The following is a 27,931-nucleotide window of genomic DNA, read 5'->3' as shown; positions in this document are numbered from 1 at the left end:
TGTCAGATGTGGGATTCGAACCCACGCCCACATAAGTGGACCAGAACACTCATTCCCACGAATGGGAAGGTATTAACCTTGAGTCTGGCGCCTTAGACCACTCGGCCAACCTGACATGACAACAATCCGGCTAATTTTAATAGTTAACCATCGTCTAAGGTACGGAAAACATTATAACTGAATAACTTGTCCTTTTGGTTTTTAATTAAATTCGTAATTGGCGCATTTTAGATTTGAGGAAATGTTTCCTCATTTCTAACCTTTTTTTCATCTGCCAAATGGACGTTTTATATGATTACTCAAAATTGTTCCAAATGGAGTTGAAGATGGGCCATTCATTTCGTCTCACTTTCTTTTACTCCCTAAGCCTCAATTCTCACTTGAACACTTCCCACTAGAACCGTATAGGGCAAACTAAACAAACCGACATTCTTTTTTTTTACGAAGCCAGTTGACAAATATATAAAATATCAGCAGAAAAGTCGTAAGGTAGCGTGGCCGAGCGGTCTAAGGCGCTGGTTTTAGGCACCAGTCTCATTGAGGCGTGGGTTCGAATCCCACCGCTGCCAAGAATTTTTTACTGAACAGTTCAATTTTTCTATCCAAAAGAATGAAAGACTCTTTCCGACCCTGTCAAGTATTTTGAGAGAGAGAGCTAGCTAGCTAAGAACGCGAACGATGTGTGTGTGGTTTTTTTTTTTTTTTTAAACATTCTTACAAATGAACGATAATAAATATTACCCGTTTCCAACTGAATACAAATTGCGAATTATCTACTTTCATGCACTTGATGCTTTCAGTCAGTACCTATATTTTTTTCCGTTTGCATTTTGGACACACCAGTCGGCTATACATTTGCACGGACTTCAGGCGTATTGAACGGTGGTTGGGAAAATCCAATCCACGAACTTAAAAATACAAACATGAAGTTAATTCAGCGTTCTTTGGGAAAAGGATAGCATTCAAGAGTGAACAATTTCTTCTCCCGCCCTAAAAACTCACTCCTCCGTTTTAACGTTCTACCCACTATGTAAAATCTATTTTTGATTATTGAGGATTCATTTGGCTCTTTCCTCAAACTGAGTTTACATAAGCTATTTTCAATCCACTGATCGTTCAGCAATTGATAACCGTACTAAATTATGACACTCTGATTTGGACAAGAAAGAATATTAACATAAATGTCGCATATGAGTTTTTTTTTCTTTCGTAATAGCTTTTTCTATACACTAAAGGTTTAACCGTTAACAAATTGGCAAAAGACCATTTCATGAAACCATGTTACAAATGAAGTGTAGAAAGTGATCAAAAATATATGGTGTCAGATGTGGGATTCGAACCCACGCCCACATAAGTGGACCAGAACACTCATTCCCACGAATGGGAAGGTATTAACCTTGAGTCTGGCGCCTTAGACCACTCGGCCAACCTGACATGACAACAATCCGGCTAATTTTAATAGTTAACCATCGTCTAAGGTACGGAAAACATTATAACTGAATAACTTGTCCTTTTGGTTTTTAATTAAATTCGTAATTGGCGCATTTTAGATTTGAGGAAATGTTTCCTCATTTCTAACCTTTTTTTCATCTGCCAAATGGACGTTTTATATGATTACTCAAAATTGTTCCAAATGGAGTTGAAGATGGGCCATTCATTTCGTCTCACTTTCTTTTACTCCCTAAGCCTCAATTCTCACTTGAACACTTCCCACTAGAACCGTATAGGGCAAACTAAACAAACCGACATTCTTTTTTTTTACGAAGCCAGTTGACAAATATATAAAATATCAGCAGAAAAGTCGTAAGGTAGCGTGGCCGAGCGGTCTAAGGCGCTGGTTTTAGGCACCAGTCTCATTGAGGCGTGGGTTCGAATCCCACCGCTGCCAAGAATTTTTTACTGAACAGTTCAATTTTTCTATCCAAAAGAATGAAAGACTCTTTCCGACCCTGTCAAGTATTTTGAGAGAGAGAGCTAGCTAGCTAAGAACGCGAACGATGTGTGTGTGGTTTTTTTTTTTTTTTTAAACATTCTTACAAATGAACGATAATAAATATTACCCGTTTCCAACTGAATACAAATTGCGAATTATCTACTTTCATGCACTTGATGCTTTCAGTCAGTACCTATATTTTTTTCCGTTTGCATTTTGGACACACCAGTCGGCTATACATTTGCACGGACTTCAGGCGTATTGAACGGTGGTTGGGAAAATCCAATCCACGAACTTAAAAATACAAACATGAAGTTAATTCAGCGTTCTTTGGGAAAAGGATAGCATTCAAGAGTGAACAATTTCTTCTCCCGCCCTAAAAACTCACTCCTCCGTTTTAACGTTCTACCCACTATGTAAAATCTATTTTTGATTATTGAGGATTCATTTGGCTCTTTCCTCAAACTGAGTTTACATAAGCTATTTTCAATCCACTGATCGTTCAGCAATTGATAACCGTACTAAATTATGACACTCTGATTTGGACAAGAAAGAATATTAACATAAATGTCGCATATGAGGTTTTTTTTCTTTCGTAATAGCTTTTTCTATACACTAAAGGTTTAACCGTTAACAAATTGGCAAAAGACCATTTCATGAAACCATGTTACAAATGAAGTGTAGAAAGTGATCAAAAATATATGGTGTCAGATGTGGGATTCGAACCCACGCCCACATAAGTGGACCAGAACACTCATTCCCACGAATGGGAAGGTATTAACCTTGAGTCTGGCGCCTTAGACCACTCGGCCAACCTGACATGACAACAATCCGGCTAATTTTAATAGTTAACCATCGTCTAAGGTACGGAAAACATTATAACTGAATAACTTGTCCTTTTGGTTTTTAATTAAATTCGTAATTGGCGCATTTTAGATTTGAGGAAATGTTTCCTCATTTCTAACCTTTTTTTCATCTGCCAAATGGACGTTTTATATGATTACTCAAAATTGTTCCAAATGGAGTTGAAGATGGGCCATTCATTTCGTCTCACTTTCTTTTACTCCCTAAGCCTCAATTCTCACTTGAACACTTCCCACTAGAACCGTATAGGGCAAACTAAACAAACCGACATTCTTTTTTTTTACGAAGCCAGTTGACAAATATATAAAATATCAGCAGAAAAGTCGTAAGGTAGCGTGGCCGAGCGGTCTAAGGCGCTGGTTTTAGGCACCAGTCTCATTGAGGCGTGGGTTCGAATCCCACCGCTGCCAAGAATTTTTTACTGAACAGTTCAATTTTTCTATCCAAAAGAATGAAAGACTCTTTCCGACCCTGTCAAGTATTTTGAGAGAGAGAGCTAGCTAGCTAAGAACGCGAACGATGTGTGTGTGGTTTTTTTTTTTTTTTAAACATTCTTACAAATGAACGATAATAAATATTACCCGTTTCCAACTGAATACAAATTGCGAATTATCTACTTTCATGCACTTGATGCTTTCAGTCAGTACCTATATTTTTTTCCGTTTGCATTTTGGACACACCAGTCGGCTATACATTTGCACGGACTTCAGGCGTATTGAACGGTGGTTGGGAAAATCCAATCCACGAACTTAAAAATACAAACATGAAGTTAATTCAGCGTTCTTTGGGAAAAGGATAGCATTCAAGAGTGAACAATTTCTTCTCCCGCCCTAAAAACTCACTCCTCCGTTTTAACGTTCTACCCACTATGTAAAATCTATTTTTGATTATTGAGGATTCATTTGGCTCTTTCCTCAAACTGAGTTTACATAAGCTATTTTCAATCCACTGATCGTTCAGCAATTGATAACCGTACTAAATTATGACACTCTGATTTGGACAAGAAAGAATATTAACATAAATGTCGCATATGAGGTTTTTTTTCTTTCGTAATAGCTTTTTCTATACACTAAAGGTTTAACCGTTAACAAATTGGCAAAAGACCATTTCATGAAACCATGTTACAAATGAAGTGTAGAAAGTGATCAAAAATATATGGTGTCAGATGTGGGATTCGAACCCACGCCCACATAAGTGGACCAGAACACTCATTCCCACGAATGGGAAGGTATTAACCTTGAGTCTGGCGCCTTAGACCACTCGGCCAACCTGACATGACAACAATCCGGCTAATTTTAATAGTTAACCATCGTCTAAGGTACGGAAAACATTATAACTGAATAACTTGTCCTTTTGGTTTTTAATTAAATTCGTAATTGGCGCATTTTAGATTTGAGGAAATGTTTCCTCATTTCTAACCTTTTTTTCATCTGCCAAATGGACGTTTTATATGATTACTCAAAATTGTTCCAAATGGAGTTGAAGATGGGCCATTCATTTCGTCTCACTTTCTTTTACTCCCTAAGCCTCAATTCTCACTTGAACACTTCCCACTAGAACCGTATAGGGCAAACTAAACAAACCGACATTCTTTTTTTTTACGAAGCCAGTTGACAAATATATAAAATATCAGCAGAAAAGTCGTAAGGTAGCGTGGCCGAGCGGTCTAAGGCGCTGGTTTTAGGCACCAGTCTCATTGAGGCGTGGGTTCGAATCCCACCGCTGCCAAGAATTTTTTACTGAACAGTTCAATTTTTCTATCCAAAAGAATGAAAGACTCTTTCCGACCCTGTCAAGTATTTTGAGAGAGAGAGCTAGCTAGCTAAGAACGCGAACGATGTGTGTGTGGTTTTTTTTTTTTTTTTAAACATTCTTACAAATGAACGATAATAAATATTACCCGTTTCCAACTGAATACAAATTGCGAATTATCTACTTTCATGCACTTGATGCTTTCAGTCAGTACCTATATTTTTTTCCGTTTGCATTTTGGACACACCAGTCGGCTATACATTTGCACGGACTTCAGGCGTATTGAACGGTGGTTGGGAAAATCCAATCCACGAACTTAAAAATACAAACATGAAGTTAATTCAGCGTTCTTTGGGAAAAGGATAGCATTCAAGAGTGAACAATTTCTTCTCCCGCCCTAAAAACTCACTCCTCCGTTTTAACGTTCTACCCACTATGTAAAATCTATTTTTGATTATTGAGGATTCATTTGGCTCTTTCCTCAAACTGAGTTTACATAAGCTATTTTCAATCCACTGATCGTTCAGCAATTGATAACCGTACTAAATTATGACACTCTGATTTGGACAAGAAAGAATATTAACATAAATGTCGCATATGAGGTTTTTTTTCTTTCGTAATAGCTTTTTCTATACACTAAAGGTTTAACCGTTAACAAATTGGCAAAAGACCATTTCATGAAACCATGTTACAAATGAAGTGTAGAAAGTGATCAAAAATATATGGTGTCAGATGTGGGATTCGAACCCACGCCCACATAAGTGGACCAGAACACTCATTCCCACGAATGGGAAGGTATTAACCTTGAGTCTGGCGCCTTAGACCACTCGGCCAACCTGACATGACAACAATCCGGCTAATTTTAATAGTTAACCATCGTCTAAGGTACGGAAAACATTATAACTGAATAACTTGTCCTTTTGGTTTTTAATTAAATTCGTAATTGGCGCATTTTAGATTTGAGGAAATGTTTCCTCATTTCTAACCTTTTTTTCATCTGCCAAATGGACGTTTTATATGATTACTCAAAATTGTTCCAAATGGAGTTGAAGATGGGCCATTCATTTCGTCTCACTTTCTTTTACTCCCTAAGCCTCAATTCTCACTTGAACACTTCCCACTAGAACCGTATAGGGCAAACTAAACAAACCGACATTCTTTTTTTTTACGAAGCCAGTTGACAAATATATAAAATATCAGCAGAAAAGTCGTAAGGTAGCGTGGCCGAGCGGTCTAAGGCGCTGGTTTTAGGCACCAGTCTCATTGAGGCGTGGGTTCGAATCCCACCGCTGCCAAGAATTTTTTACTGAACAGTTCAATTTTTCTATCCAAAAGAATGAAAGACTCTTTCCGACCCTGTCAAGTATTTTGAGAGAGAGAGCTAGCTAGCTAAGAACGCGAACGATGTGTGTGTGGTTTTTTTTTTTTTTTTAAACATTCTTACAAATGAACGATAATAAATATTACCCGTTTCCAACTGAATACAAATTGCGAATTATCTACTTTCATGCACTTGATGCTTTCAGTCAGTACCTATATTTTTTTCCGTTTGCATTTTGGACACACCAGTCGGCTATACATTTGCACGGACTTCAGGCGTATTGAACGGTGGTTGGGAAAATCCAATCCACGAACTTAAAAATACAAACATGAAGTTAATTCAGCGTTCTTTGGGAAAAGGATAGCATTCAAGAGTGAACAATTTCTTCTCCCGCCCTAAAAACTCACTCCTCCGTTTTAACGTTCTACCCACTATGTAAAATCTATTTTTGATTATTGAGGATTCATTTGGCTCTTTCCTCAAACTGAGTTTACATAAGCTATTTTCAATCCACTGATCGTTCAGCAATTGATAACCGTACTAAATTATGACACTCTGATTTGGACAAGAAAGAATATTAACATAAATGTCGCATATGAGGTTTTTTTTCTTTCGTAATAGCTTTTTCTATACACTAAAGGTTTAACCGTTAACAAATTGGCAAAAGACCATTTCATGAAACCATGTTACAAATGAAGTGTAGAAAGTGATCAAAAATATATGGTGTCAGATGTGGGATTCGAACCCACGCCCACATAAGTGGACCAGAACACTCATTCCCACGAATGGGAAGGTATTAACCTTGAGTCTGGCGCCTTAGACCACTCGGCCAACCTGACATGACAACAATCCGGCTAATTTTAATAGTTAACCATCGTCTAAGGTACGGAAAACATTATAACTGAATAACTTGTCCTTTTGGTTTTTAATTAAATTCGTAATTGGCGCATTTTAGATTTGAGGAAATGTTTCCTCATTTCTAACCTTTTTTTCATCTGCCAAATGGACGTTTTATATGATTACTCAAAATTGTTCCAAATGGAGTTGAAGATGGGCCATTCATTTCGTCTCACTTTCTTTTACTCCCTAAGCCTCAATTCTCACTTGAACACTTCCCACTAGAACCGTATAGGGCAAACTAAACAAACCGACATTCTTTTTTTTTACGAAGCCAGTTGACAAATATATAAAATATCAGCAGAAAAGTCGTAAGGTAGCGTGGCCGAGCGGTCTAAGGCGCTGGTTTTAGGCACCAGTCTCATTGAGGCGTGGGTTCGAATCCCACCGCTGCCAAGAATTTTTTACTGAACAGTTCAATTTTTCTATCCAAAAGAATGAAAGACTCTTTCCGACCCTGTCAAGTATTTTGAGAGAGAGAGCTAGCTAGCTAAGAACGCGAACGATGTGTGTGTGGTTTTTTTTTTTTTTTTAAACATTCTTACAAATGAACGATAATAAATATTACCCGTTTCCAACTGAATACAAATTGCGAATTATCTACTTTCATGCACTTGATGCTTTCAGTCAGTACCTATATTTTTTTCCGTTTGCATTTTGGACACACCAGTCGGCTATACATTTGCACGGACTTCAGGCGTATTGAACGGTGGTTGGGAAAATCCAATCCACGAACTTAAAAATACAAACATGAAGTTAATTCAGCGTTCTTTGGGAAAAGGATAGCATTCAAGAGTGAACAATTTCTTCTCCCGCCCTAAAAACTCACTCCTCCGTTTTAACGTTCTACCCACTATGTAAAATCTATTTTTGATTATTGAGGATTCATTTGGCTCTTTCCTCAAACTGAGTTTACATAAGCTATTTTCAATCCACTGATCGTTCAGCAATTGATAACCGTACTAAATTATGACACTCTGATTTGGACAAGAAAGAATATTAACATAAATGTCGCATATGAGGTTTTTTTTCTTTCGTAATAGCTTTTTCTATACACTAAAGGTTTAACCGTTAACAAATTGGCAAAAGACCATTTCATGAAACCATGTTACAAATGAAGTGTAGAAAGTGATCAAAAATATATGGTGTCAGATGTGGGATTCGAACCCACGCCCACATAAGTGGACCAGAACACTCATTCCCACGAATGGGAAGGTATTAACCTTGAGTCTGGCGCCTTAGACCACTCGGCCAACCTGACATGACAACAATCCGGCTAATTTTAATAGTTAACCATCGTCTAAGGTACGGAAAACATTATAACTGAATAACTTGTCCTTTTGGTTTTTAATTAAATTCGTAATTGGCGCATTTTAGATTTGAGGAAATGTTTCCTCATTTCTAACCTTTTTTTCATCTGCCAAATGGACGTTTTATATGATTACTCAAAATTGTTCCAAATGGAGTTGAAGATGGGCCATTCATTTCGTCTCACTTTCTTTTACTCCCTAAGCCTCAATTCTCACTTGAACACTTCCCACTAGAACCGTATAGGGCAAACTAAACAAACCGACATTCTTTTTTTTTACGAAGCCAGTTGACAAATATATAAAATATCAGCAGAAAAGTCGTAAGGTAGCGTGGCCGAGCGGTCTAAGGCGCTGGTTTTAGGCACCAGTCTCATTGAGGCGTGGGTTCGAATCCCACCGCTGCCAAGAATTTTTTACTGAACAGTTCAATTTTTCTATCCAAAAGAATGAAAGACTCTTTCCGACCCTGTCAAGTATTTTGAGAGAGAGAGCTAGCTAGCTAAGAACGCGAACGATGTGTGTGTGGTTTTTTTTTTTTTTTTAAACATTCTTACAAATGAACGATAATAAATATTACCCGTTTCCAACTGAATACAAATTGCGAATTATCTACTTTCATGCACTTGATGCTTTCAGTCAGTACCTATATTTTTTTCCGTTTGCATTTTGGACACACCAGTCGGCTATACATTTGCACGGACTTCAGGCGTATTGAACGGTGGTTGGGAAAATCCAATCCACGAACTTAAAAATACAAACATGAAGTTAATTCAGCGTTCTTTGGGAAAAGGATAGCATTCAAGAGTGAACAATTTCTTCTCCCGCCCTAAAAACTCACTCCTCCGTTTTAACGTTCTACCCACTATGTAAAATCTATTTTTGATTATTGAGGATTCATTTGGCTCTTTCCTCAAACTGAGTTTACATAAGCTATTTTCAATCCACTGATCGTTCAGCAATTGATAACCGTACTAAATTATGACACTCTGATTTGGACAAGAAAGAATATTAACATAAATGTCGCATATGAGGTTTTTTTTCTTTCGTAATAGCTTTTTCTATACACTAAAGGTTTAACCGTTAACAAATTGGCAAAAGACCATTTCATGAAACCATGTTACAAATGAAGTGTAGAAAGTGATCAAAAATATATGGTGTCAGATGTGGGATTCGAACCCACGCCCACATAAGTGGACCAGAACACTCATTCCCACGAATGGGAAGGTATTAACCTTGAGTCTGGCGCCTTAGACCACTCGGCCAACCTGACATGACAACAATCCGGCTAATTTTAATAGTTAACCATCGTCTAAGGTACGGAAAACATTATAACTGAATAACTTGTCCTTTTGGTTTTTAATTAAATTCGTAATTGGCGCATTTTAGATTTGAGGAAATGTTTCCTCATTTCTAACCTTTTTTTCATCTGCCAAATGGACGTTTTATATGATTACTCAAAATTGTTCCAAATGGAGTTGAAGATGGGCCATTCATTTCGTCTCACTTTCTTTTACTCCCTAAGCCTCAATTCTCACTTGAACACTTCCCACTAGAACCGTATAGGGCAAACTAAACAAACCGACATTCTTTTTTTTTACGAAGCCAGTTGACAAATATATAAAATATCAGCAGAAAAGTCGTAAGGTAGCGTGGCCGAGCGGTCTAAGGCGCTGGTTTTAGGCACCAGTCTCATTGAGGCGTGGGTTCGAATCCCACCGCTGCCAAGAATTTTTTACTGAACAGTTCAATTTTTCTATCCAAAAGAATGAAAGACTCTTTCCGACCCTGTCAAGTATTTTGAGAGAGAGAGCTAGCTAGCTAAGAACGCGAACGATGTGTGTGTGGTTTTTTTTTTTTTTTTAAACATTCTTACAAATGAACGATAATAAATATTACCCGTTTCCAACTGAATACAAATTGCGAATTATCTACTTTCATGCACTTGATGCTTTCAGTCAGTACCTATATTTTTTTCCGTTTGCATTTTGGACACACCAGTCGGCTATACATTTGCACGGACTTCAGGCGTATTGAACGGTGGTTGGGAAAATCCAATCCACGAACTTAAAAATACAAACATGAAGTTAATTCAGCGTTCTTTGGGAAAAGGATAGCATTCAAGAGTGAACAATTTCTTCTCCCGCCCTAAAAACTCACTCCTCCGTTTTAACGTTCTACCCACTATGTAAAATCTATTTTTGATTATTGAGGATTCATTTGGCTCTTTCCTCAAACTGAGTTTACATAAGCTATTTTCAATCCACTGATCGTTCAGCAATTGATAACCGTACTAAATTATGACACTCTGATTTGGACAAGAAAGAATATTAACATAAATGTCGCATATGAGGTTTTTTTTCTTTCGTAATAGCTTTTTCTATACACTAAAGGTTTAACCGTTAACAAATTGGCAAAAGACCATTTCATGAAACCATGTTACAAATGAAGTGTAGAAAGTGATCAAAAATATATGGTGTCAGATGTGGGATTCGAACCCACGCCCACATAAGTGGACCAGAACACTCATTCCCACGAATGGGAAGGTATTAACCTTGAGTCTGGCGCCTTAGACCACTCGGCCAACCTGACATGACAACAATCCGGCTAATTTTAATAGTTAACCATCGTCTAAGGTACGGAAAACATTATAACTGAATAACTTGTCCTTTTGGTTTTTAATTAAATTCGTAATTGGCGCATTTTAGATTTGAGGAAATGTTTCCTCATTTCTAACCTTTTTTTCATCTGCCAAATGGACGTTTTATATGATTACTCAAAATTGTTCCAAATGGAGTTGAAGATGGGCCATTCATTTCGTCTCACTTTCTTTTACTCCCTAAGCCTCAATTCTCACTTGAACACTTCCCACTAGAACCGTATAGGGCAAACTAAACAAACCGACATTCTTTTTTTTTACGAAGCCAGTTGACAAATATATAAAATATCAGCAGAAAAGTCGTAAGGTAGCGTGGCCGAGCGGTCTAAGGCGCTGGTTTTAGGCACCAGTCTCATTGAGGCGTGGGTTCGAATCCCACCGCTGCCAAGAATTTTTTACTGAACAGTTCAATTTTTCTATCCAAAAGAATGAAAGACTCTTTCCGACCCTGTCAAGTATTTTGAGAGAGAGAGCTAGCTAGCTAAGAACGCGAACGATGTGTGTGTGGTTTTTTTTTTTTTTTTAAACATTCTTACAAATGAACGATAATAAATATTACCCGTTTCCAACTGAATACAAATTGCGAATTATCTACTTTCATGCACTTGATGCTTTCAGTCAGTACCTATATTTTTTTCCGTTTGCATTTTGGACACACCAGTCGGCTATACATTTGCACGGACTTCAGGCGTATTGAACGGTGGTTGGGAAAATCCAATCCACGAACTTAAAAATACAAACATGAAGTTAATTCAGCGTTCTTTGGGAAAAGGATAGCATTCAAGAGTGAACAATTTCTTCTCCCGCCCTAAAAACTCACTCCTCCGTTTTAACGTTCTACCCACTATGTAAAATCTATTTTTGATTATTGAGGATTCATTTGGCTCTTTCCTCAAACTGAGTTTACATAAGCTATTTTCAATCCACTGATCGTTCAGCAATTGATAACCGTACTAAATTATGACACTCTGATTTGGACAAGAAAGAATATTAACATAAATGTCGCATATGAGGTTTTTTTTCTTTCGTAATAGCTTTTTCTATACACTAAAGGTTTAACCGTTAACAAATTGGCAAAAGACCATTTCATGAAACCATGTTACAAATGAAGTGTAGAAAGTGATCAAAAATATATGGTGTCAGATGTGGGATTCGAACCCACGCCCACATAAGTGGACCAGAACACTCATTCCCACGAATGGGAAGGTATTAACCTTGAGTCTGGCGCCTTAGACCACTCGGCCAACCTGACATGACAACAATGCGGCTAATTTTAATAGTTAACCATCGTCTAAGGTACGGAAAACATTATAACTGAATAACTTGTCCTTTTGGTTTTTAATTAAATTCGTAATTGGCGCATTTTAGATTTGAGGAAATGTTTCCTCATTTCTAACCTTTTTTTCATCTGCCAAATGGACGTTTTATATGATTACTCAAAATTGTTCCAAATGGAGTTGAAGATGGGCCATTCATTTCGTCTCACTTTCTTTTACTCCCTAAGCCTCAATTCTCACTTGAACACTTCCCACTAGAACCGTATAGGGCAAACTAAACAAACCGACATTCTTTTTTTTTACGAAGCCAGTTGACAAATATATAAAATATCAGCAGAAAAGTCGTAAGGTAGCGTGGCCGAGCGGTCTAAGGCGCTGGTTTTAGGCACCAGTCTCATTGAGGCGTGGGTTCGAATCCCACCGCTGCCAAGAATTTTTTACTGAACAGTTCAATTTTTCTATCCAAAAGAATGAAAGACTCTTTCCGACCCTGTCAAGTATTTTGAGAGAGAGAGCTAGCTAGCTAAGAACGCGAACGATGTGTGTGTGGTTTTTTTTTTTTTTTTAAACATTCTTACAAATGAACGATAATAAATATTACCCGTTTCCAACTGAATACAAATTGCGAATTATCTACTTTCATGCACTTGATGCTTTCAGTCAGTACCTATATTTTTTTCCGTTTGCATTTTGGACACACCAGTCGGCTATACATTTGCACGGACTTCAGGCGTATTGAACGGTGGTTGGGAAAATCCAATCCACGAACTTAAAAATACAAACATGAAGTTAATTCAGCGTTCTTTGGGAAAAGGATAGCATTCAAGAGTGAACAATTTCTTCTCCCGCCCTAAAAACTCACTCCTCCGTTTTAACGTTCTACCCACTATGTAAAATCTATTTTTGATTATTGAGGATTCATTTGGCTCTTTCCTCAAACTGAGTTTACATAAGCTATTTTCAATCCACTGATCGTTCAGCAATTGATAACCGTACTAAATTATGACACTCTGATTTGGACAAGAAAGAATATTAACATAAATGTCGCATATGAGGTTTTTTTTCTTTCGTAATAGCTTTTTCTATACACTAAAGGTTTAACCGTTAACAAATTGGCAAAAGACCATTTCATGAAACCATGTTACAAATGAAGTGTAGAAAGTGATCAAAAATATATGGTGTCAGATGTGGGATTCGAACCCACGCCCACATAAGTGGACCAGAACACTCATTCCCACGAATGGGAAGGTATTAACCTTGAGTCTGGCGCCTTAGACCACTCGGCCAACCTGACATGACAACAATGCGGCTAATTTTAATAGTTAACCATCGTCTAAGGTACGGAAAACATTATAACTGAATAACTTGTCCTTTTGGTTTTTAATTAAATTCGTAATTGGCGCATTTTAGATTTGAGGAAATGTTTCCTCATTTCTAACCTTTTTTTCATCTGCCAAATGGACGTTTTATATGATTACTCAAAATTGTTCCAAATGGAGTTGAAGATGGGCCATTCATTTCGTCTCACTTTCTTTTACTCCCTAAGCCTCAATTCTCACTTGAACACTTCCCACTAGAACCGTATAGGGCAAACTAAACAAACCGACATTCTTTTTTTTTACGAAGCCAGTTGACAAATATATAAAATATCAGCAGAAAAGTCGTAAGGTAGCGTGGCCGAGCGGTCTAAGGCGCTGGTTTTAGGCACCAGTCTCATTGAGGCGTGGGTTCGAATCCCACCGCTGCCAAGAATTTTTTACTGAACAGTTCAATTTTTCTATCCAAAAGAATGAAAGACTCTTTCCGACCCTGTCAAGTATTTTGAGAGAGAGAGCTAGCTAGCTAAGAACGCGAACGATGTGTGTGTGGTTTTTTTTTTTTTTTTAAACATTCTTACAAATGAACGATAATAAATATTACCCGTTTCCAACTGAATACAAATTGCGAATTATCTACTTTCATGCACTTGATGCTTTCAGTCAGTACCTATATTTTTTTCCGTTTGCATTTTGGACACACCAGTCGGCTATACATTTGCACGGACTTCAGGCGTATTGAACGGTGGTTGGGAAAATCCAATCCACGAACTTAAAAATACAAACATGAAGTTAATTCAGCGTTCTTTGGGAAAAGGATAGCATTCAAGAGTGAACAATTTCTTCTCCCGCCCTAAAAACTCACTCCTCCGTTTTAACGTTCTACCCACTATGTAAAATCTATTTTTGATTATTGAGGATTCATTTGGCTCTTTCCTCAAACTGAGTTTACATAAGCTATTTTCAATCCACTGATCGTTCAGCAATTGATAACCGTACTAAATTATGACACTCTGATTTGGACAAGAAAGAATATTAACATAAATGTCGCATATGAGGTTTTTTTTCTTTCGTAATAGCTTTTTCTATACACTAAAGGTTTAACCGTTAACAAATTGGCAAAAGACCATTTCATGAAACCATGTTACAAATGAAGTGTAGAAAGTGATCAAAAATATATGGTGTCAGATGTGGGATTCGAACCCACGCCCACATAAGTGGACCAGAACACTCATTCCCACGAATGGGAAGGTATTAACCTTGAGTCTGGCGCCTTAGACCACTCGGCCAACCTGACATGACAACAATCCGGCTAATTTTAATAGTTAACCATCGTCTAAGGTACGGAAAACATTATAACTGAATAACTTGTCCTTTTGGTTTTTAATTAAATTCGTAATTGGCGCATTTTAGATTTGAGGAAATGTTTCCTCATTTCTAACCTTTTTTTCATCTGCCAAATGGACGTTTTATATGATTACTCAAAATTGTTCCAAATGGAGTTGAAGATGGGCCATTCATTTCGTCTCACTTTCTTTTACTCCCTAAGCCTCAATTCTCACTTGAACACTTCCCACTAGAACCGTATAGGGCAAACTAAACAAACCGACATTCTTTTTTTTTACGAAGCCAGTTGACAAATATATAAAATATCAGCAGAAAAGTCGTAAGGTAGCGTGGCCGAGCGGTCTAAGGCGCTGGTTTTAGGCACCAGTCTCATTGAGGCGTGGGTTCGAATCCCACCGCTGCCAAGAATTTTTTACTGAACAGTTCAATTTTTCTATCCAAAAGAATGAAAGACTCTTTCCGACCCTGTCAAGTATTTTGAGAGAGAGAGCTAGCTAGCTAAGAACGCGAACGATGTGTGTGTGGTTTTTTTTTTTTTTTTAAACATTCTTACAAATGAACGATAATAAATATTACCCGTTTCCAACTGAATACAAATTGCGAATTATCTACTTTCATGCACTTGATGCTTTCAGTCAGTACCTATATTTTTTTCCGTTTGCATTTTGGACACACCAGTCGGCTATACATTTGCACGGACTTCAGGCGTATTGAACGGTGGTTGGGAAAATCCAATCCACGAACTTAAAAATACAAACATGAAGTTAATTCAGCGTTCTTTGGGAAAAGGATAGCATTCAAGAGTGAACAATTTCTTCTCCCGCCCTAAAAACTCACTCCTCCGTTTTAACGTTCTACCCACTATGTAAAATCTATTTTTGATTATTGAGGATTCATTTGGCTCTTTCCTCAAACTGAGTTTACATAAGCTATTTTCAATCCACTGATCGTTCAGCAATTGATAACCGTACTAAATTATGACACTCTGATTTGGACAAGAAAGAATATTAACATAAATGTCGCATATGAGGTTTTTTTTCTTTCGTAATAGCTTTTTCTATACACTAAAGGTTTAACCGTTAACAAATTGGCAAAAGACCATTTCATGAAACCATGTTACAAATGAAGTGTAGAAAGTGATCAAAAATATATGGTGTCAGATGTGGGATTCGAACCCACGCCCACATAAGTGGACCAGAACACTCATTCCCACGAATGGGAAGGTATTAACCTTGAGTCTGGCGCCTTAGACCACTCGGCCAACCTGACATGACAACAATCCGGCTAATTTTAATAGTTAACCATCGTCTAAGGTACGGAAAACATTATAACTGAATAACTTGTCCTTTTGGTTTTTAATTAAATTCGTAATTGGCGCATTTTAGATTTGAGGAAATGTTTCCTCATTTCTAACCTTTTTTTCATCTGCCAAATGGACGTTTTATATGATTACTCAAAATTGTTCCAAATGGAGTTGAAGATGGGCCATTCATTTCGTCTCACTTTCTTTTACTCCCTAAGCCTCAATTCTCACTTGAACACTTCCCACTAGAACCGTATAGGGCAAACTAAACAAACCGACATTCTTTTTTTTTACGAAGCCAGTTGACAAATATATAAAATATCAGCAGAAAAGTCGTAAGGTAGCGTGGCCGAGCGGTCTAAGGCGCTGGTTTTAGGCACCAGTCTCATTGAGGCGTGGGTTCGAATCCCACCGCTGCCAAGAATTTTTTACTGAACAGTTCAATTTTTCTATCCAAAAGAATGAAAGACTCTTTCCGACCCTGTCAAGTATTTTGAGAGAGAGAGCTAGCTAGCTAAGAACGCGAACGATGTGTGTGTGGTTTTTTTTTTTTTTTTAAACATTCTTACAAATGAACGATAATAAATATTACCCGTTTCCAACTGAATACAAATTGCGAATTATCTACTTTCATGCACTTGATGCTTTCAGTCAGTACCTATATTTTTTTCCGTTTGCATTTTGGACACACCAGTCGGCTATACATTTGCACGGACTTCAGGCGTATTGAACGGTGGTTGGGAAAATCCAATCCACGAACTTAAAAATACAAACATGAAGTTAATTCAGCGTTCTTTGGGAAAAGGATAGCATTCAAGAGTGAACAATTTCTTCTCCCGCCCTAAAAACTCACTCCTCCGTTTTAACGTTCTACCCACTATGTAAAATCTATTTTTGATTATTGAGGATTCATTTGGCTCTTTCCTCAAACTGAGTTTACATAAGCTATTTTCAATCCACTGATCGTTCAGCAATTGATAACCGTACTAAATTATGACACTCTGATTTGGACAAGAAAGAATATTAACATAAATGTCGCATATGAGGTTTTTTTTCTTTCGTAATAGCTTTTTCTATACACTAAAGGTTTAACCGTTAACAAATTGGCAAAAGACCATTTCATGAAACCATGTTACAAATGAAGTGTAGAAAGTGATCAAAAATATATGGTGTCAGATGTGGGATTCGAACCCACGCCCACATAAGTGGACCAGAACACTCATTCCCACGAATGGGAAGGTATTAACCTTGAGTCTGGCGCCTTAGACCACTCGGCCAACCTGACATGACAACAATCCGGCTAATTTTAATAGTTAACCATCGTCTAAGGTACGGAAAACATTATAACTGAATAACTTGTCCTTTTGGTTTTTAATTAAATTCGTAATTGGCGCATTTTAGATTTGAGGAAATGTTTCCTCATTTCTAACCTTTTTTTCATCTGCCAAATGGACGTTTTATATGATTACTCAAAATTGTTCCAAATGGAGTTGAAGATGGGCCATTCATTTCGTCTCACTTTCTTTTACTCCCTAAGCCTCAATTCTCACTTGAACACTTCCCACTAGAACCGTATAGGGCAAACTAAACAAACCGACATTCTTTTTTTTTACGAAGCCAGTTGACAAATATATAAAATATCAGCAGAAAAGTCGTAAGGTAGCGTGGCCGAGCGGTCTAAGGCGCTGGTTTTAGGCACCAGTCTCATTGAGGCGTGGGTTCGAATCCCACCGCTGCCAAGAATTTTTTACTGAACAGTTCAATTTTTCTATCCAAAAGAATGAAAGACTCTTTCCGACCCTGTCAAGTATTTTGAGAGAGAGAGCTAGCTAGCTAAGAACGCGAACGATGTGTGTGTGGTTTTTTTTTTTTTTTTAAACATTCTTACAAATGAACGATAATAAATATTACCCGTTTCCAACTGAATACAAATTGCGAATTATCTACTTTCATGCACTTGATGCTTTCAGTCAGTACCTATATTTTTTTCCGTTTGCATTTTGGACACACCAGTCGGCTATACATTTGCACGGACTTCAGGCGTATTGAACGGTGGTTGGGAAAATCCAATCCACGAACTTAAAAATACAAACATGAAGTTAATTCAGCGTTCTTTGGGAAAAGGATAGCATTCAAGAGTGAACAATTTCTTCTCCCGCCCTAAAAACTCACTCCTCCGTTTTAACGTTCTACCCACTATGTAAAATCTATTTTTGATTATTGAGGATTCATTTGGCTCTTTCCTCAAACTGAGTTTACATAAGCTATTTTCAATCCACTGATCGTTCAGCAATTGATAACCGTACTAAATTATGACACTCTGATTTGGACAAGAAAGAATATTAACATAAATGTCGCATATGAGGTTTTTTTTCTTTCGTAATAGCTTTTTCTATACACTAAAGGTTTAACCGTTAACAAATTGGCAAAAGACCATTTCATGAAACCATGTTACAAATGAAGTGTAGAAAGTGATCAAAAATATATGGTGTCAGATGTGGGATTCGAACCCACGCCCACATAAGTGGACCAGAACACTCATTCCCACGAATGGGAAGGTATTAACCTTGAGTCTGGCGCCTTAGACCACTCGGCCAACCTGACATGACAACAATCCGGCTAATTTTAATAGTTAACCATCGTCTAAGGTACGGAAAACATTATAACTGAATAACTTGTCCTTTTGGTTTTTAATTAAATTCGTAATTGGCGCATTTTAGATTTGAGGAAATGTTTCCTCATTTCTAACCTTTTTTTCATCTGCCAAATGGACGTTTTATATGATTACTCAAAATTGTTCCAAATGGAGTTGAAGATGGGCCATTCATTTCGTCTCACTTTCTTTTACTCCCTAAGCCTCAATTCTCACTTGAACACTTCCCACTAGAACCGTATAGGGCAAACTAAACAAACCGACATTCTTTTTTTTTACGAAGCCAGTTGACAAATATATAAAATATCAGCAGAAAAGTCGTAAGGTAGCGTGGCCGAGCGGTCTAAGGCGCTGGTTTTAGGCACCAGTCTCATTGAGGCGTGGGTTCGAATCCCACCGCTGCCAAGAATTTTTTACTGAACAGTTCAATTTTTCTATCCAAAAGAATGAAAGACTCTTTCCGACCCTGTCAAGTATTTTGAGAGAGAGAGCTAGCTAGCTAAGAACGCGAACGATGTGTGTGTGGTTTTTTTTTTTTTTTTAAACATTCTTACAAATGAACGATAATAAATATTACCCGTTTCCAACTGAATACAAATTGCGAATTATCTACTTTCATGCACTTGATGCTTTCAGTCAGTACCTATATTTTTTTCCGTTTGCATTTTGGACACACCAGTCGGCTATACATTTGCACGGACTTCAGGCGTATTGAACGGTGGTTGGGAAAATCCAATCCACGAACTTAAAAATACAAACATGAAGTTAATTCAGCGTTCTTTGGGAAAAGGATAGCATTCAAGAGTGAACAATTTCTTCTCCCGCCCTAAAAACTCACTCCTCCGTTTTAACGTTCTACCCACTATGTAAAATCTATTTTTGATTATTGAGGATTCATTTGGCTCTTTCCTCAAACTGAGTTTACATAAGCTATTTTCAATCCACTGATCGTTCAGCAATTGATAACCGTACTAAATTATGACACTCTGATTTGGACAAGAAAGAATATTAACATAAATGTCGCATATGAGGTTTTTTTTCTTTCGTAATAGCTTTTTCTATACACTAAAGGTTTAACCGTTAACAAATTGGCAAAAGACCATTTCATGAAACCATGTTACAAATGAAGTGTAGAAAGTGATCAAAAATATATGGTGTCAGATGTGGGATTCGAACCCACGCCCACATAAGTGGACCAGAACACTCATTCCCACGAATGGGAAGGTATTAACCTTGAGTCTGGCGCCTTAGACCACTCGGCCAACCTGACATGACAACAATCCGGCTAATTTTAATAGTTAACCATCGTCTAAGGTACGGAAAACATTATAACTGAATAACTTGTCCTTTTGGTTTTTAATTAAATTCGTAATTGGCGCATTTTAGATTTGAGGAAATGTTTCCTCATTTCTAACCTTTTTTTCATCTGCCAAATGGACGTTTTATATGATTACTCAAAATTGTTCCAAATGGAGTTGAAGATGGGCCATTCATTTCGTCTCACTTTCTTTTACTCCCTAAGCCTCAATTCTCACTTGAACACTTCCCACTAGAACCGTATAGGGCAAACTAAACAAACCGACATTCTTTTTTTTTACGAAGCCAGTTGACAAATATATAAAATATCAGCAGAAAAGTCGTAAGGTAGCGTGGCCGAGCGGTCTAAGGCGCTGGTTTTAGGCACCAGTCTCATTGAGGCGTGGGTTCGAATCCCACCGCTGCCAAGAATTTTTTACTGAACAGTTCAATTTTTCTATCCAAAAGAATGAAAGACTCTTTCCGACCCTGTCAAGTATTTTGAGAGAGAGAGCTAGCTAGCTAAGAACGCGAACGATGTGTGTGTGGTTTTTTTTTTTTTTTTTAAACATTCTTACAAATGAACGATAATAAATATTACCCGTTTCCAACTGAATACAAATTGCGAATTATCTACTTTCATGCACTTGATGCTTTCAGTCAGTACCTATATTTTTTTCCGTTTGCATTTTGGACACACCAGTCGGCTATACATTTGCACGGACTTCAGGCGTATTGAACGGTGGTTGGGAAAATCCAATCCACGAACTTAAAAATACAAACATGAAGTTAATTCAGCGTTCTTTGGGAAAAGGATAGCATTCAAGAGTGAACAATTTCTTCTCCCGCCCTAAAAACTCACTCCTCCGTTTTAACGTTCTACCCACTATGTAAAATCTATTTTTGATTATTGAGGATTCATTTGGCTCTTTCCTCAAACTGAGTTTACATAAGCTATTTTCAATCCACTGATCGTTCAGCAATTGATAACCGTACTAAATTATGACACTCTGATTTGGACAAGAAAGAATATTAACATAAATGTCGCATATGAGGTTTTTTTTCTTTCGTAATAGCTTTTTCTATACACTAAAGGTTTAACCGTTAACAAATTGGCAAAAGACCATTTCATGAAACCATGTTACAAATGAAGTGTAGAAAGTGATCAAAAATATATGGTGTCAGATGTGGGATTCGAACCCACGCCCACATAAGTGGACCAGAACACTCATTCCCACGAATGGGAAGGTATTAACCTTGAGTCTGGCGCCTTAGACCACTCGGCCAACCTGACATGACAACAATCCGGCTAATTTTAATAGTTAACCATCGTCTAAGGTACGGAAAACATTATAACTGAATAACTTGTCCTTTTGGTTTTTAATTAAATTCGTAATTGGCGCATTTTAGATTTGAGGAAATGTTTCCTCATTTCTAACCTTTTTTTCATCTGCCAAATGGACGTTTTATATGATTACTCAAAATTGTTCCAAATGGAGTTGAAGATGGGCCATTCATTTCGTCTCACTTTCTTTTACTCCCTAAGCCTCAATTCTCACTTGAACACTTCCCACTAGAACCGTATAGGGCAAACTAAACAAACCGACATTCTTTTTTTTTACGAAGCCAGTTGACAAATATATAAAATATCAGCAGAAAAGTCGTAAGGTAGCGTGGCCGAGCGGTCTAAGGCGCTGGTTTTAGGCACCAGTCTCATTGAGGCGTGGGTTCGAATCCCACCGCTGCCAAGAATTTTTTACTGAACAGTTCAATTTTTCTATCCAAAAGAATGAAAGACTCTTTCCGACCCTGTCAAGTATTTTGAGAGAGAGAGCTAGCTAGCTAAGAACGCGAACGATGTGTGTGTGGTTTTTTTTTTTTTTTTTTAAACATTCTTACAAATGAACGATAATAAATATTACCCGTTTCCAACTGAATACAAATTGCGAATTATCTACTTTCATGCACTTGATGCTTTCAGTCAGTACCTATATTTTTTTCCGTTTGCATTTTGGACACACCAGTCGGCTATACATTTGCACGGACTTCAGGCGTATTGAACGGTGGTTGGGAAAATCCAATCCACGAACTTAAAAATACAAACATGAAGTTAATTCAGCGTTCTTTGGGAAAAGGATAGCATTCAAGAGTGAACAATTTCTTCTCCCGCCCTAAAAACTCACTCCTCCGTTTTAACGTTCTACCCACTATGTAAAATCTATTTTTGATTATTGAGGATTCATTTGGCTCTTTCCTCAAACTGAGTTTACATAAGCTATTTTCAATCCACTGATCGTTCAGCAATTGATAACCGTACTAAATTATGACACTCTGATTTGGACAAGAAAGAATATTAACATAAATGTCGCATATGAGGTTTTTTTTCTTTCGTAATAGCTTTTTCTATACACTAAAGGTTTAACCGTTAACAAATTGGCAAAAGACCATTTCATGAAACCATGTTACAAATGAAGTGTAGAAAGTGATCAAAAATATATGGTGTCAGATGTGGGATTCGAACCCACGCCCACATAAGTGGACCAGAACACTCATTCCCACGAATGGGAAGGTATTAACCTTGAGTCTGGCGCCTTAGACCACTCGGCCAACCTGACATGACAACAATCCGGCTAATTTTAATAGTTAACCATCGTCTAAGGTACGGAAAACATTATAACTGAATAACTTGTCCTTTTGGTTTTTAATTAAATTCGTAATTGGCGCATTTTAGATTTGAGGAAATGTTTCCTCATTTCTAACCTTTTTTTCATCTGCCAAATGGACGTTTTATATGATTACTCAAAATTGTTCCAAATGGAGTTGAAGATGGGCCATTCATTTCGTCTCACTTTCTTTTACTCCCTAAGCCTCAATTCTCACTTGAACACTTCCCACTAGAACCGTATAGGGCAAACTAAACAAACCGACATTCTTTTTTTTTACGAAGCCAGTTGACAAATATATAAAATATCAGCAGAAAAGTCGTAAGGTAGCGTGGCCGAGCGGTCTAAGGCGCTGGTTTTAGGCACCAGTCTCATTGAGGCGTGGGTTCGAATCCCACCGCTGCCAAGAATTTTTTACTGAACAGTTCAATTTTTCTATCCAAAAGAATGAAAGACTCTTTCCGACCCTGTCAAGTATTTTGAGAGAGAGAGCTAGCTAGCTAAGAACGCGAACGATGTGTGTGTGGTTTTTTTTTTTTTTTTAACATTCTTACAAATGAACGATAATAAATATTACCCGTTTCCAACTGAATACAAATTGCGAATTATCTACTTTCATGCACTTGATGCTTTCAGTCAGTACCTATATTTTTTTCCGTTTGCATTTTGGACACACCAGTCGGCTATACATTTGCACGGACTTCAGGCGTATTGAACGGTGGTTGGGAAAATCCAATCCACGAACTTAAAAATACAAACATGAAGTTAATTCAGCGTTCTTTGGGAAAAGGATAGCATTCAAGAGTGAACAATTTCTTCTCCCGCCCTAAAAACTCACTCCTCCGTTTTAACGTTCTACCCACTATGTAAAATCTATTTTTGATTATTGAGGATTCATTTGGCTCTTTCCTCAAACTGAGTTTACATAAGCTATTTTCAATCCACTGATCGTTCAGCAATTGATAACCGTACTAAATTATGACACTCTGATTTGGACAAGAAAGAATATTAACATAAATGTCGCATATGAGGTTTTTTTTCTTTCGTAATAGCTTTTTCTATACACTAAAGGTTTAACCGTTAACAAATTGGCAAAAGACCATTTCATGAAACCATGTTACAAATGAAGTGTAGAAAGTGATCAAAAATATATGGTGTCAGATGTGGGATTCGAACCCACGCCCACATAAGTGGACCAGAACACTCATTCCCACGAATGGGAAGGTATTAACCTTGAGTCTGGCGCCTTAGACCACTCGGCCAACCTGACATGACAACAATCCGGCTAATTTTAATAGTTAACCATCGTCTAAGGTACGGAAAACATTATAACTGAATAACTTGTCCTTTTGGTTTTTAATTAAATTCGTAATTGGCGCATTTTAGATTTGAGGAAATGTTTCCTCATTTCTAACCTTTTTTTCATCTGCCAAATGGACGTTTTATATGATTACTCAAATTGTTCCAAATGGAGTTGAAGATGGGCCATTCATTTCGTCTCACTTTCTTTTACTCCCTAAGCCTCAATTCTCACTTGAACACTTCCCACTAGAACCGTATAGGGCAAACTAAACAAACCGACATTCTTTTTTTTTTACGAAGCCAGTTGACAAATATATAAAATATCAGCAGAAAAGTCGTAAGGTAGCGTGCCGAGCGGTCTAAGGCGCTGGTTTTAGGCACCCAGTCTCATTGAGGCGTGGGTTCGAATCCCACCGCTGCCAAGAATTTTTTACTGAACAGTTCAATTTTTCTATCCAAAAGAATGAAAGACTCTTTCCGACCCTGTCAAGTATTTTGAGAGAGAGAGCTAGCTAGCTAAGAACGCGAACGATGTGTGTGTGGTTTTTTTTTTTTTTTTAAACATTCTTACAAATGAACGATAATAAATATTACCCGTTTCCAACTGAATACAAATTGCGAATTATCTACTTTCATGCACTTGATGCTTTCAGTCAGTACCTATATTTTTTCCGTTTGCATTTTGGACACACCAGTCGGCTATACATTTGCACGGACTTCAGGCGTATGAACGGTGGTTTGGGAAAATCCAATCCACGAACTTAAAAATACAAACATGAAGTTAATTCAGCGTTCTTTGGGAAAAGGATAGCATTCAAGAGTGAACAATTTCTTCTCCCGCCCTAAAAACTCACTCCTCCGTTTTAACGTTCTACCCACTATGTAAAATCTATTTTTGATTATTGAGGATTCATTTGGCTCTTTCCTCAAACTGAGTTTACATAAGCTATTTTCAATCCACTGATCGTTCAGCAATTGATAACGCGTACTAAATTATGACACTCTGATTTGGACAAGAAAGAATATTAACATAAATGTCGCATATGAGGTTTTTTTTCTTTCGTAATAGCTTTTTCTATACACTAAAGGTTTAACCGTTAACAAATTGGCAAAAGACCATTTCATGAAAACCATGTTACAAATGAAGTGTAGAAAGTGATCAAAAATATATGGTGTCAGATGTGGGATTCGAACCCACGCCCACATAAGTGGACCAGAACACTCATTCCCACGAATGGGAAGGTATTACCTTGAGTCTGGCGCCTTAGACCACTCGGCCAACCTGACATGACAACAATCCGGCTAATTTTAATAGTTAACCATCGTCTAAGGTACGGAAAACATTATAACTGAATAACTTGTCCTTTTGGTTTTTAATTAAATTCGTAATTGGCGCATTTTAGATTTGAGGAAATGTTTCCTCATTTCTAACCTTTTTTTCATCTGCCAAATGGACGTTTTATATGATTACTCAAAATTGTTCCAAATGGAGTTGAAGATGGGCCATTCATTTCGTCTCACTTTCTTTTACTCCCTAAGCCTCAATTCTCACTTGAACACTTCCCACTAGAACCGTATAGGGCAAACTTAAACAAACCGACATTCTTTTTTTTTACGAAGCCAGTTGACAAATATATAAATATCAGCAGAAAAGTCGTAAGGTAGCGTGGCCGAGCGGTCTAAGGGCGCTGGTTTTAGGCACCAGTCTCATTGAGGCGTGGGTTCGAATCCCACCGCTGCCAAGAATTTTTTACTGAACAGTTCAATTTTTCTATCCAAAAGAATGAAAGACTCTTTCCGACCCTGTCAAGTATTTGAGAGAGAGAGCTAGCTAGCTAAGAACGCGAACGATGTGTGTGTGTTTTTTTTTTTTTTTTAACATTCTTACAAATGAACGATAATAAATATTACCCGTTTCCAACTGAATACAAATTGCGAATTATCTACTTTCATGCACTTGATGCTTTCAGTCAGTACCTATATTTTTTTCCGTTTGCATTTTGGACACACCAGTCGGCTATACATTTGCACGGACTTCAGGCGTATTGAACGGTGGTTGGGAAAATCCAATCCACGAACTTAAAAATACAAACATGAAGTTAATTCAGCGTTCTTTGGGAAAAGGATAGCATTTCAAGAGTGAACAATTTCTTCTCCCGCCCTAAAAACTCACTCCTCCGTTTTAACGTCTACCCACTATGTAAAATCTATTTTTGATATTGAGGATTCATTTGGCTCTTTCCTCAAACTGAGTTTACATAAGCTATTTTCAATCCACTGATCGTTCAGCAATTGATAACCGTACTAAATTATGACACTCTGATTTGGACAAGAAAGAATATTAACATAAATGTCGCATATGAGGGTTTTTTTTCTTTCGTAATAGCTTTTTCTATACACTAAAGGTTTAACCGTTAACAAATTGGCAAAAGACCATTTCATGAAACCATGTTACAAATGAAGTGTAGAAAGTGATCAAAAATATATGGTGTCAGATGTGGGATTCGAACCCACGCCCACATAAGTGGACCAGAACACTCATTCCCACGAATGGGAAGGTATTAACCTTGAGTCTGGCGCCTTAGACCACTCGGCCAACCTGACATGACAACAATCCGGCTAATTTTAATAGTTAACCATCGTCTAAGGTACGGAAAACATTATAACTGAATAACTTGTCCTTTTTGGTTTTTAATTAAATTCGTAATTGGCGCATTTTAGATTTGAGGAAATGTTTCCTCATTTCTAACCTTTTTTCATCTGCCAAATGGACGTTTTATATGATTACTCAAAATTGTTCCAAATGGAGTTGAAGATGGGCCATTCATTTCGTCTCACTTTCTTTACTCCCTAAGCCTCAATTCTCACTTGAACACTTCCCACTAGAACCGTATAGGGCAAACTAAACAAACCGACATTCTTTTTTTTTACGAAGCCAGTTGACAAATATATAAAATATCAGCAGAAAAGTCGTAAGGTAGCGTGGCCGAGCGGTCTAAGGCGCTGGTTTTAGGCACCAGTCTCATTGAGGCGTGGGTTCGAATCCCACCGCTGCCAGAATTTTTACTGAACAGTTCAATTTTTCTATCCAAAAGAATGAAAGACTCTTTCCGACCCTGTCAAGTATTTTGAGAGAGAGAGCTTAGCTAGCTAAGAACGCGAACGATGTGTGTGTGTTTTTTTTTTTTTTTTTAAAACATTCTTACAAATGAACGATAATAAATATTACCCGTTTCCAACTGAATACAAATTGCGAATTATCTACTTTCATGCACTTGATGCTTTCAGTCAGTACCTATATTTTTTTCCGTTTGCATTTTGGACACACCAGTCGGCTATACATTTGCACGGACTTCAGGCGTATTGAACGGTGGTTGGGAAAATCCAATCCACGAACTTAAAAATACAAACATGAAGTTAATTCAGCGTTCTTTGGGAAAAGGATAGCATTCAAGAAGTGAACAATTTCTTCTCCCGCCCTAAAAACTCACTCCTCCGTTTTAACGTTCTACCCACTATGTAAAATCTATTTTTGATTATTGAGGATTCATTTGGCTCTTTCCTCAAACTGAGTTTACATAAGCTATTTTCAATCCACTGATCGTTCAGCAATTGATAACCGTACTAAATTATGACACTCTGATTTGGACAAGAAAGAATATTAACATAAATGTCGCATATGAGGTTTTTTTTTCTTTCGTAATAGCTTTTTTCTATACACTAAAGGTTTAACCGTTAACAAATTGGCAAAAGACCATTTCATGAAACCATGTTACAAATGAAGTGTAGAAAGTGATCAAAAATATATGGTGTCAGATGTGGGATTCGAACCCACGCCCACATAAGTGGACCAGAACACTCATTCCCACGAATGGGAAGGTATTAACCTTGAGTCTGGCGCCCTTAGACCACTCGGCCAACCTGACATGACAACAATCCGGCTAATTTTAATAGTTAACCATCGTCTAAGGTACGGAAAACATTATAACTGAATAACTTGTCCTTTTGGTTTTTTAATTAAATTCGTAATTGGCGCATTTT

At 37.5% G+C, this 27,931-nt stretch overlaps 42 non-coding genes across 42 annotated transcripts; 20 read left to right on the top strand and 22 right to left on the bottom strand.

Annotated features, from left to right (window-relative positions):
• Nucleotides 1-115, bottom strand: Trnal-caa (transfer RNA leucine (anticodon CAA)). The gene is made up of 2 exons: nucleotides 78-115; nucleotides 1-46 (listed from the first exon to the last, which is right to left on the bottom strand). It is a non-coding gene; the product is annotated as a tRNA-Leu (tRNA).
• Nucleotides 116-488: 373 nt separating this feature from the next.
• Trnal-uag (transfer RNA leucine (anticodon UAG)) lies at nucleotides 489-569 on the top strand. Its single transcript has one exon. It is a non-coding gene; the product is annotated as a tRNA-Leu (tRNA).
• Nucleotides 570-1,319: 750 nt separating this feature from the next.
• On the bottom strand, nucleotides 1,320-1,434 carry Trnal-caa (transfer RNA leucine (anticodon CAA)). The gene is made up of 2 exons: nucleotides 1,397-1,434; nucleotides 1,320-1,365 (listed from the first exon to the last, which is right to left on the bottom strand). It is a non-coding gene; the product is annotated as a tRNA-Leu (tRNA).
• A 373-nt stretch (nucleotides 1,435-1,807) lies between these two features.
• Nucleotides 1,808-1,888, top strand: Trnal-uag (transfer RNA leucine (anticodon UAG)). The gene has a single exon. It is a non-coding gene; the product is annotated as a tRNA-Leu (tRNA).
• Nucleotides 1,889-2,638: 750 nt separating this feature from the next.
• On the bottom strand, nucleotides 2,639-2,753 carry Trnal-caa (transfer RNA leucine (anticodon CAA)). The gene is made up of 2 exons: nucleotides 2,716-2,753; nucleotides 2,639-2,684 (listed from the first exon to the last, which is right to left on the bottom strand). It is a non-coding gene; the product is annotated as a tRNA-Leu (tRNA).
• Nucleotides 2,754-3,126: 373 nt separating this feature from the next.
• Trnal-uag (transfer RNA leucine (anticodon UAG)) lies at nucleotides 3,127-3,207 on the top strand. Its single transcript has one exon. It is a non-coding gene; the product is annotated as a tRNA-Leu (tRNA).
• A 749-nt stretch (nucleotides 3,208-3,956) lies between these two features.
• Trnal-caa (transfer RNA leucine (anticodon CAA)) lies at nucleotides 3,957-4,071 on the bottom strand. The gene is made up of 2 exons: nucleotides 4,034-4,071; nucleotides 3,957-4,002 (listed from the first exon to the last, which is right to left on the bottom strand). It is a non-coding gene; the product is annotated as a tRNA-Leu (tRNA).
• Nucleotides 4,072-4,444: 373 nt separating this feature from the next.
• On the top strand, nucleotides 4,445-4,525 carry Trnal-uag (transfer RNA leucine (anticodon UAG)). Its single transcript has one exon. It is a non-coding gene; the product is annotated as a tRNA-Leu (tRNA).
• A 750-nt stretch (nucleotides 4,526-5,275) lies between these two features.
• Trnal-caa (transfer RNA leucine (anticodon CAA)) lies at nucleotides 5,276-5,390 on the bottom strand. Its single transcript has 2 exons — nucleotides 5,353-5,390; nucleotides 5,276-5,321 (listed from the first exon to the last, which is right to left on the bottom strand). It is a non-coding gene; the product is annotated as a tRNA-Leu (tRNA).
• Nucleotides 5,391-5,763: 373 nt separating this feature from the next.
• Trnal-uag (transfer RNA leucine (anticodon UAG)) lies at nucleotides 5,764-5,844 on the top strand. Its single transcript has one exon. It is a non-coding gene; the product is annotated as a tRNA-Leu (tRNA).
• A 750-nt stretch (nucleotides 5,845-6,594) lies between these two features.
• Trnal-caa (transfer RNA leucine (anticodon CAA)) lies at nucleotides 6,595-6,709 on the bottom strand. The gene is made up of 2 exons: nucleotides 6,672-6,709; nucleotides 6,595-6,640 (listed from the first exon to the last, which is right to left on the bottom strand). It is a non-coding gene; the product is annotated as a tRNA-Leu (tRNA).
• A 373-nt stretch (nucleotides 6,710-7,082) lies between these two features.
• Trnal-uag (transfer RNA leucine (anticodon UAG)) lies at nucleotides 7,083-7,163 on the top strand. Its single transcript has one exon. It is a non-coding gene; the product is annotated as a tRNA-Leu (tRNA).
• A 750-nt stretch (nucleotides 7,164-7,913) lies between these two features.
• Nucleotides 7,914-8,028, bottom strand: Trnal-caa (transfer RNA leucine (anticodon CAA)). Its single transcript has 2 exons — nucleotides 7,991-8,028; nucleotides 7,914-7,959 (listed from the first exon to the last, which is right to left on the bottom strand). It is a non-coding gene; the product is annotated as a tRNA-Leu (tRNA).
• A 373-nt stretch (nucleotides 8,029-8,401) lies between these two features.
• On the top strand, nucleotides 8,402-8,482 carry Trnal-uag (transfer RNA leucine (anticodon UAG)). The gene has a single exon. It is a non-coding gene; the product is annotated as a tRNA-Leu (tRNA).
• Nucleotides 8,483-9,232: 750 nt separating this feature from the next.
• Nucleotides 9,233-9,347, bottom strand: Trnal-caa (transfer RNA leucine (anticodon CAA)). The gene is made up of 2 exons: nucleotides 9,310-9,347; nucleotides 9,233-9,278 (listed from the first exon to the last, which is right to left on the bottom strand). It is a non-coding gene; the product is annotated as a tRNA-Leu (tRNA).
• Nucleotides 9,348-9,720: 373 nt separating this feature from the next.
• Trnal-uag (transfer RNA leucine (anticodon UAG)) lies at nucleotides 9,721-9,801 on the top strand. Its single transcript has one exon. It is a non-coding gene; the product is annotated as a tRNA-Leu (tRNA).
• Nucleotides 9,802-10,551: 750 nt separating this feature from the next.
• On the bottom strand, nucleotides 10,552-10,666 carry Trnal-caa (transfer RNA leucine (anticodon CAA)). Its single transcript has 2 exons — nucleotides 10,629-10,666; nucleotides 10,552-10,597 (listed from the first exon to the last, which is right to left on the bottom strand). It is a non-coding gene; the product is annotated as a tRNA-Leu (tRNA).
• Nucleotides 10,667-11,039: 373 nt separating this feature from the next.
• Trnal-uag (transfer RNA leucine (anticodon UAG)) lies at nucleotides 11,040-11,120 on the top strand. Its single transcript has one exon. It is a non-coding gene; the product is annotated as a tRNA-Leu (tRNA).
• Nucleotides 11,121-11,870: 750 nt separating this feature from the next.
• On the bottom strand, nucleotides 11,871-11,985 carry Trnal-caa (transfer RNA leucine (anticodon CAA)). Its single transcript has 2 exons — nucleotides 11,948-11,985; nucleotides 11,871-11,916 (listed from the first exon to the last, which is right to left on the bottom strand). It is a non-coding gene; the product is annotated as a tRNA-Leu (tRNA).
• Nucleotides 11,986-12,358: 373 nt separating this feature from the next.
• On the top strand, nucleotides 12,359-12,439 carry Trnal-uag (transfer RNA leucine (anticodon UAG)). The gene has a single exon. It is a non-coding gene; the product is annotated as a tRNA-Leu (tRNA).
• A 750-nt stretch (nucleotides 12,440-13,189) lies between these two features.
• Trnal-caa (transfer RNA leucine (anticodon CAA)) lies at nucleotides 13,190-13,304 on the bottom strand. The gene is made up of 2 exons: nucleotides 13,267-13,304; nucleotides 13,190-13,235 (listed from the first exon to the last, which is right to left on the bottom strand). It is a non-coding gene; the product is annotated as a tRNA-Leu (tRNA).
• Nucleotides 13,305-13,677: 373 nt separating this feature from the next.
• Nucleotides 13,678-13,758, top strand: Trnal-uag (transfer RNA leucine (anticodon UAG)). Its single transcript has one exon. It is a non-coding gene; the product is annotated as a tRNA-Leu (tRNA).
• A 750-nt stretch (nucleotides 13,759-14,508) lies between these two features.
• Nucleotides 14,509-14,623, bottom strand: Trnal-caa (transfer RNA leucine (anticodon CAA)). The gene is made up of 2 exons: nucleotides 14,586-14,623; nucleotides 14,509-14,554 (listed from the first exon to the last, which is right to left on the bottom strand). It is a non-coding gene; the product is annotated as a tRNA-Leu (tRNA).
• A 373-nt stretch (nucleotides 14,624-14,996) lies between these two features.
• Trnal-uag (transfer RNA leucine (anticodon UAG)) lies at nucleotides 14,997-15,077 on the top strand. Its single transcript has one exon. It is a non-coding gene; the product is annotated as a tRNA-Leu (tRNA).
• Nucleotides 15,078-15,827: 750 nt separating this feature from the next.
• On the bottom strand, nucleotides 15,828-15,942 carry Trnal-caa (transfer RNA leucine (anticodon CAA)). Its single transcript has 2 exons — nucleotides 15,905-15,942; nucleotides 15,828-15,873 (listed from the first exon to the last, which is right to left on the bottom strand). It is a non-coding gene; the product is annotated as a tRNA-Leu (tRNA).
• Nucleotides 15,943-16,315: 373 nt separating this feature from the next.
• On the top strand, nucleotides 16,316-16,396 carry Trnal-uag (transfer RNA leucine (anticodon UAG)). Its single transcript has one exon. It is a non-coding gene; the product is annotated as a tRNA-Leu (tRNA).
• Nucleotides 16,397-17,146: 750 nt separating this feature from the next.
• On the bottom strand, nucleotides 17,147-17,261 carry Trnal-caa (transfer RNA leucine (anticodon CAA)). The gene is made up of 2 exons: nucleotides 17,224-17,261; nucleotides 17,147-17,192 (listed from the first exon to the last, which is right to left on the bottom strand). It is a non-coding gene; the product is annotated as a tRNA-Leu (tRNA).
• Nucleotides 17,262-17,634: 373 nt separating this feature from the next.
• On the top strand, nucleotides 17,635-17,715 carry Trnal-uag (transfer RNA leucine (anticodon UAG)). Its single transcript has one exon. It is a non-coding gene; the product is annotated as a tRNA-Leu (tRNA).
• Nucleotides 17,716-18,465: 750 nt separating this feature from the next.
• On the bottom strand, nucleotides 18,466-18,580 carry Trnal-caa (transfer RNA leucine (anticodon CAA)). Its single transcript has 2 exons — nucleotides 18,543-18,580; nucleotides 18,466-18,511 (listed from the first exon to the last, which is right to left on the bottom strand). It is a non-coding gene; the product is annotated as a tRNA-Leu (tRNA).
• Nucleotides 18,581-18,953: 373 nt separating this feature from the next.
• On the top strand, nucleotides 18,954-19,034 carry Trnal-uag (transfer RNA leucine (anticodon UAG)). Its single transcript has one exon. It is a non-coding gene; the product is annotated as a tRNA-Leu (tRNA).
• A 750-nt stretch (nucleotides 19,035-19,784) lies between these two features.
• Nucleotides 19,785-19,899, bottom strand: Trnal-caa (transfer RNA leucine (anticodon CAA)). Its single transcript has 2 exons — nucleotides 19,862-19,899; nucleotides 19,785-19,830 (listed from the first exon to the last, which is right to left on the bottom strand). It is a non-coding gene; the product is annotated as a tRNA-Leu (tRNA).
• A 373-nt stretch (nucleotides 19,900-20,272) lies between these two features.
• Nucleotides 20,273-20,353, top strand: Trnal-uag (transfer RNA leucine (anticodon UAG)). The gene has a single exon. It is a non-coding gene; the product is annotated as a tRNA-Leu (tRNA).
• A 751-nt stretch (nucleotides 20,354-21,104) lies between these two features.
• Trnal-caa (transfer RNA leucine (anticodon CAA)) lies at nucleotides 21,105-21,219 on the bottom strand. Its single transcript has 2 exons — nucleotides 21,182-21,219; nucleotides 21,105-21,150 (listed from the first exon to the last, which is right to left on the bottom strand). It is a non-coding gene; the product is annotated as a tRNA-Leu (tRNA).
• A 373-nt stretch (nucleotides 21,220-21,592) lies between these two features.
• On the top strand, nucleotides 21,593-21,673 carry Trnal-uag (transfer RNA leucine (anticodon UAG)). The gene has a single exon. It is a non-coding gene; the product is annotated as a tRNA-Leu (tRNA).
• Nucleotides 21,674-22,425: 752 nt separating this feature from the next.
• On the bottom strand, nucleotides 22,426-22,540 carry Trnal-caa (transfer RNA leucine (anticodon CAA)). The gene is made up of 2 exons: nucleotides 22,503-22,540; nucleotides 22,426-22,471 (listed from the first exon to the last, which is right to left on the bottom strand). It is a non-coding gene; the product is annotated as a tRNA-Leu (tRNA).
• Nucleotides 22,541-22,913: 373 nt separating this feature from the next.
• Trnal-uag (transfer RNA leucine (anticodon UAG)) lies at nucleotides 22,914-22,994 on the top strand. The gene has a single exon. It is a non-coding gene; the product is annotated as a tRNA-Leu (tRNA).
• Nucleotides 22,995-23,743: 749 nt separating this feature from the next.
• Trnal-caa (transfer RNA leucine (anticodon CAA)) lies at nucleotides 23,744-23,858 on the bottom strand. The gene is made up of 2 exons: nucleotides 23,821-23,858; nucleotides 23,744-23,789 (listed from the first exon to the last, which is right to left on the bottom strand). It is a non-coding gene; the product is annotated as a tRNA-Leu (tRNA).
• Nucleotides 23,859-25,063: 1,205 nt separating this feature from the next.
• On the bottom strand, nucleotides 25,064-25,177 carry Trnal-caa (transfer RNA leucine (anticodon CAA)). The gene is made up of 2 exons: nucleotides 25,140-25,177; nucleotides 25,064-25,109 (listed from the first exon to the last, which is right to left on the bottom strand). It is a non-coding gene; the product is annotated as a tRNA-Leu (tRNA).
• Nucleotides 25,178-25,550: 373 nt separating this feature from the next.
• Nucleotides 25,551-25,632, top strand: Trnal-uag (transfer RNA leucine (anticodon UAG)). The gene has a single exon. It is a non-coding gene; the product is annotated as a tRNA-Leu (tRNA).
• Nucleotides 25,633-26,379: 747 nt separating this feature from the next.
• On the bottom strand, nucleotides 26,380-26,494 carry Trnal-caa (transfer RNA leucine (anticodon CAA)). Its single transcript has 2 exons — nucleotides 26,457-26,494; nucleotides 26,380-26,425 (listed from the first exon to the last, which is right to left on the bottom strand). It is a non-coding gene; the product is annotated as a tRNA-Leu (tRNA).
• Nucleotides 26,495-26,866: 372 nt separating this feature from the next.
• Nucleotides 26,867-26,947, top strand: Trnal-uag (transfer RNA leucine (anticodon UAG)). Its single transcript has one exon. It is a non-coding gene; the product is annotated as a tRNA-Leu (tRNA).
• A 753-nt stretch (nucleotides 26,948-27,700) lies between these two features.
• On the bottom strand, nucleotides 27,701-27,816 carry Trnal-caa (transfer RNA leucine (anticodon CAA)). Its single transcript has 2 exons — nucleotides 27,778-27,816; nucleotides 27,701-27,746 (listed from the first exon to the last, which is right to left on the bottom strand). It is a non-coding gene; the product is annotated as a tRNA-Leu (tRNA).
• Between the last annotated feature and the right edge of the window lie 115 nt (nucleotides 27,817-27,931).

This window comes from Mytilus trossulus, chromosome 10, assembly GCF_036588685.1.
Source record: "Mytilus trossulus isolate FHL-02 chromosome 10, PNRI_Mtr1.1.1.hap1, whole genome shotgun sequence".
NCBI classification, from domain to species: Eukaryota; Metazoa; Mollusca; class Bivalvia; order Mytilida; family Mytilidae; genus Mytilus; species Mytilus trossulus.
This window is presented reverse-complemented; position numbering and strand designations above follow the sequence as displayed.